Genomic DNA, 6,000 nt, shown 5'->3' on the forward strand with positions numbered 1-6,000 from the left:
ACTCTGTGGATGGCAGTCAGTATTCTATCACATTAACTCTGTGGATGGGTCAGTATTCTATCACATTAACTCTGTGGATGGCAGTCAGTATTCTATCACATTAACTCTGTGGATGGGTCAGTATTCTATCACATTAACTCTGTGGATGGCAGTCAGTATTCTATCACATTAACTCTGTGGATGGCAGTCAGTATTCTATCACATTAACTCTGTGGATGGCAGTCAGTATTCTATCACATTAACTCTGTGGATGGCAGTCAGTATTCTATCACATTAACTCTGTAGATGGCAGTCAGTATTCTAAACCCGGACAACGCTAGGCCTATTGTGCGCCGCCCTCTGGGACTCCCACTCATGGCCGGATTTGAAAAGTCCCGGGATCAAACCCGGGTCTGTAGTGACTCCCCTTGCCTTAGACCGCTGTGCCACTCGGGAACCCAATATACACGGGCTGGACGTCAAATAATCTATTGTTGTATATCTCAATAGTAAAGAGGCTGGGGGTAGGGTTAGTGTTAAGGTTGTGGTTGAGGATAGGGATAGGGTTAGTGTTAAGGTTGTGGTTGAGGATAGGGATAGGGTTAGGGTTAGTGTTAAGGTTGTGGTTGAGGATAGGGATAGGGTTAGGGTTAGTGTTAAGGTTGTGGTTGTGGATAGGGATAGGGTTAGTGTTAAGGTTGAGGATAGGGTTAGTGTTAAGGTTGTGGTTGAGGATAGGGATAGGGTTAGTGTTAAGGTTGTGGTTGAGGATAGGGATAGGGTTAGGGTTAGTGTTAAGGTTGTGGTTGTGGATAGGGATAGGGTTAGTGTTAAGGTTGAGGATAGGGATAGGGTTAGTGTTAAGGTTGTGGTTGAGGATAGGGATAGGGTTAGTGTTAAGGTTGTGGTTGAGGATAGGGATAGGGTTAGGGTTAGTGTTAAGGTTGTGGTTGTGGATAGGGATAGGGTTAGTGTTAAGGTTGAGGATAGGGATAGGGTTAGTGTTAAGGTTGTGGTTGAGGATAGGGATAGGGTTAGTGTTAAGGTTGTGGTTGAGGATAGGGATAGGGTTAGTGTTAAGGTTGTGGTTGAGGATAGGGATAGGGTTAGTGTTAAGGTTGTGGTTGAGGATAAGGATAGTGTTAGTGTTAAGGTTGTGGTTGAGGATAGGGATAGTGTTAAGGTTGTGGTTGAGGATAGGGGTAGTGTTAAGGTTGTGGTTGAGGCTAAGGATAGGGTTAGTGTTAAGGTTGTGGTTGAGGCTAGTGGTAGGGCTAGTGTTAAGTTTGTGGTTGAGGTTGAGGCTAGGGGTAGGGGTAGGGTTAGTGTTAAGGTTGTGATTGAGGCTAGAGGTAGGGCTAGTGTTAAGTTTGTGGTTGAGGTTGAGGCTAGGGGTAGGGGTAGGGCTAGTGTTAAGTTTGTGGTTGAGGTTGAGGCTCTGGGTAGGGCTAGTGTTAAGTTTGTGGTTGAGGCTTGGGATAGGGCTAGTGTTATGGCTGTGGTTGAGGTTGTGGTTGAGGCTAGGGGTAGGGTTATCATTAAGGTTGAGGTTGAGGATAGGGCTAGTGTTAAGTTTGTGGTTGAGGTTGAGGCTAGGGGTAGAGCTAGTGTTAAGTTTGTGGTTGAGGTTGAGGCTAGGGGTAGGGCTAGTGTTAAGTTTGTGGTTGAGGCTTGGGATAGGGCTAGTGTTAAGGCTGTGGTTGAGGTTGTGGTTGAGGCTAGGGGTAGGGTTATCATTAAGGTTGAGGTTGAGGATAGGGCTAGTGTTAGGTTTGTGGTTGAGGTTGAGGCTAGGGGTAGAGCTAGTGTTAAGTTTGTGGTTGAGGTTGAGGCTAGGGGTAGGGCTAGTGTTAAGTTTGTGGTTGAGGCTTGGGATAGGGCTAGTGTTAAGGTTGTGGTTGAGGTTGTGGTTGAGGCTAGGGGTAGGGCTAGTGTTAAGGCTGTGGTTGAGGCTTGGGATAGGGCTAGTGTTAAGGCTGTGGTTGAGGTTGTGGTTGAGGCTAGGGGTAGGGTTATCATTAAGGTTGAGGTTGAGGATAGGGCTAGTGTTAGGTTTGTGGTTGAGGTTGAGGCTAGGGGTAGAGCTAGTGTTAAGTTTGTGGTTGAGGTTGAGGCTAGGGGTAGGGCTAGTGTTAAGTTTGTGGTTGAGGCTTGGGATAGGGCTAGTGTTAAGGTTGTGGTTGAGGTTGTGGTTGAGGCTAGGGGTAGGGTTATCATTAAGGTTGAGGTTGAGGCTAGGGGTAGGTTTAGTGTTAAGGTTGTGGTTGAGGCTAGGGTTAGTGTTAAGGTTGTGGTTGTGGTTGAGGCTAGGGCTAGTTCTAAGGTTGTGGTTCAGGGCTAGGGTTAGTGTTGTGGTTGAGGGTTAGGGTTAGTGTTGTGGTTGTGGATGAGACTAGGGTTAGTGTTGTGGTTGTGGGTTAGGGTTAGTGTTGTGGTTGTGGATGAGACTAGGGTTAGTGTTGTGGTTGAGGGTTAGGGTTAGTGTTGTGGTTGTGATGAGGCTAGGGGTAGTTCTAAGGTTGTGGTTCAGGGCTAGGGTTAGTGTTGTGGTTGAGGGTTAGGGTTAGGCTTGTGGTTGTGGTTGAGGGTTAGGGTTAGTGTTGTGGTTGTGGATGAGACTAGGGTTAGTGTTGTGGTTGGGGGTTAGGGTTAGGTTTGTGGTTGTGGTTGAGGGTTAGGGTTAGTGTTGTGGTTGTGGTTGTGGATGAGACTAGGGTTAGTGTTGTGGTTGGGGGTTAGGGTTAGGTTTGTGGTTGTGGTTGAGGGTTAGGGTTAGTGTTGTGGTTGTGGTTGAGGCTAGGGCTAGTTCTAAGGTTGTGGTTGAGGGCTAGGGTTAGTGTTGTGGTTGTGGATGAGACTAGGGTTAGTGTTGTGGTTGTGGATGAGACTAGGGTTAGTGTTGTGGTTGGGGGTTAGGGTTAGGTTTGTGGTTGTGGTTGAGGGTTAGGGTTAGTGTTGTGGTTGTGATGAGGCTAGGGGTAGTGTTGTGGTTGAGGGTTAGGGTTAGTGTTGTGGATGAGGCTAGGGTTTGTGGTTGTGGTTGAGGGTTAGGGTTAGTGTTGTGGTTGTGGATGAGGTTAGGGTTGTGCTATTGTTAGGCTTAGGGCTGGGATTAGGGCAGACTTGGGGTGAGGCCTTTTCATAAATTCAACAGCCTTAGATTTATCTATTTCGCAACAAAGCCTCCTTCACTCACACCGCCAAACTTACCCTAGTAAAACTGACTATCCTACCAATTCTCGACTTCGGCAATGTCATCTACAAAATAGCTTCCAAAACTCTACTCAGCAAATTGGATGTAGTCTATCACAGTGCCATCCGTTTTGTTACCAAAGCGCCTTATACCACCCATCACTGCGACCTGTATGCTCTAGTCGGGTGGCCCTCGCTACATATTCGTCGCCAGACCCACTGGCTCCAGGTCATTTATAAGTCTATGCTAGGTAAAGCTCTGCCTTATCTCAGTTCACTGGTCACGATGGCAACACCCACCTGTAGCACGTGCTCCAGCAGGTATATCTCACTGGTCATCCCCAAAGCCAACACCTCCTTTGGCCGCCTTTCCTTCCAGTTCTCTGGTGCCAGTGACTGGAACGAATTGCAAAAATCACCTAAACTGGAGACTTACATTTCCCTCACTAACTTTAAACATCAGCTATCTGAGCAACTAACTGATCGCTGCAGCTGTACATAGTCCACCTGTAAATAGTCCATCTGTAAACCTAATCTACCTACCTCATCCCCCATATTGTTTTTATTTACATTTCTGCTCTTTTGCACACCAGTATCACTACTTACACACCATCATCTGCTCATCTATCACTCCAGTGTTAATCTGCTAAATTGTAATTACTTTGCTACTATGGCCTATTTGTTGCCTCACCTCCTAATTCCATTTACACACACTGTATATAGACTTTCTTTTTTTCTCTATTGTGTTATTGACTGTACGTTTGTTTATTCCATGTGTAACTCTGTGTTGTTGTTTCTGTTGCCCTGCTTTGCTTAATCTTGGCCAGGTTGCAGTTGTAAATGGAGAACTTGTTCTCAACTTGTTTACCTGGTTAAATAAAGGTAAAATAAAATAAAAATTAAAAAGCAGTCTGATATTTTTTTGGAAGCTGTTTAAAAAAATATATATATATATTTCACCTTTATTTAACGAGGTAGGCTAGTTGAGAACAAGTTCTCATTTACAACTGCGACCTGGCCAAGATAAAGCATAGCAGTTCGACACAAACAACAACACAGAGTTACACATGGAATAAACAAGCGTAGTCAATAACACAATAGAGAAGAAAAAAAAATAAGTCTATATACTATGTACTATGCTGCATTCATCATATATTCACCGGTTACCGTAACATACTGTAGGTTGAGTTCATGGACTTGGGAGGAAAAATAAAACAGGCAGTTCTTTGAGGAGCTGGAAAAGTACACCAGGTTACAGAATATCCCAGTCCATCCAGTCTAGATGCTTCCAGACGTATCATTAAGAAATAAAGAAAGTTACACTAGCACCCTCTGCAGGTGGCACATACACATAGCACATGGACGTATTACTTTATCACTCTGGTGTGAATAGTATGTAGAGTTCCAATGTGTTTTTGTTTTTTTCATGTCAAAAAAGAGTAGCGATCGAAAGACGACAACACAAGTAGCTCATTTTCCATTGGTTTATATTTATTGTCCTGTATATAATAACTGGTCAACTACAACTAAGTGACTTTTATACAATTCAAAGGTTTAGCATTGTACTCTTAATAACGAAACGTGTTTAGATTATGAAAGTAACACTGCATGAGTGACAGGAGGCTTGACAAATGGGAAGGAAGACAGGGTCTCTGGTTGCATCATCACCAGCAGCTGTCCCAGCTAGCACATTTGGTTCCTTGGAAGCTGTGGGAACGTACGTTTTAAGTAGTTAAGATTCCTGACGGTTAAAAACAAAAAACGTTTTGTATTACTTTCTGAGAATAGAAGTGAAAACTTAGCCTGTTCTGGGCACGTTAATATTTAGGTTGCAAGGTTCCCCTGAAAGCCAGCCTGGGAGTTTTTTTTATTAACATTCTGAGAACGGAAATTCAAGGATATTTTGAAGGTAATTAAATAACGTTCTGAGAACATATTTTCTATAACACTTTTAATAACACTGCTAGTTTAGTTTGGGTTAACTGTTATGAACTCCCAGCACAGATAGGAAACATGGACATTTATTTTTCTGGGCATTAATCATGCAAACACATTCCTTTCTTATTGTGGCATTTGAGATTCAAACCTATGATCTTCTAGTGTCTATCCATGGAAATAGTCCACAGCTCCACCAAGATGGAGCTAGCATGCCATGTTAAAAAGAAAACCTCAAACAAAGCTGTTCATTTTAGTCTTTACAAACAGACCCTAGTTATTTCTTAACGTTCTCTGAACGTTCTGTGAACGTGACTTTAAACAGAACCATGAAGAAACCTGTAGAAAACGTTACGCTGAAGTACTGAAATTCCCTCAGAAGAACGTTATCTCTGAACGTTCTGAGAACATAACTTTCAATGGAACCATGAAGAAACCTGTAGAAAACGTTACGCTGAAGTACTGAAATTCCCTCAGAAGAACGTTATCTCTGAACGTTCTGAGAACATAACTTTCAATGGAACCGTGAAGAAACCTGTAGACAACATTTTTTGCTGAAGTACTGAAATTCCCACAGAAGAACGTTATAAAACTGTAGCAAATGTTATGGGACGGTTGTATACTAAAATAAACATAGGACGTTCACGCTCTAACCAAGCTCTAAGAAACATATGGTTTTCAGAACGTTATGTGCTAGCTGGGGACCTATCGGCACGGAGACAGGGAACATGTTGGGCATCTAGTGGGACTACCTGTGTCTGGGTGCAAGCGTTTTGCTAGCTGGGGCATTTGCCGCATACATAGTTTAGGTGACCCACTGGCTTGTAAAACAAGCAGACCCTCTGTCTTTGACCTCATGTCAGGTCAGAGCCAGTTACCAGGACACCTCTGGTT

Source organism: Oncorhynchus clarkii, chromosome 10, assembly GCF_045791955.1.
Source record: "Oncorhynchus clarkii lewisi isolate Uvic-CL-2024 chromosome 10, UVic_Ocla_1.0, whole genome shotgun sequence".
Taxonomy (NCBI): domain Eukaryota; kingdom Metazoa; phylum Chordata; class Actinopteri; order Salmoniformes; family Salmonidae; genus Oncorhynchus; species Oncorhynchus clarkii.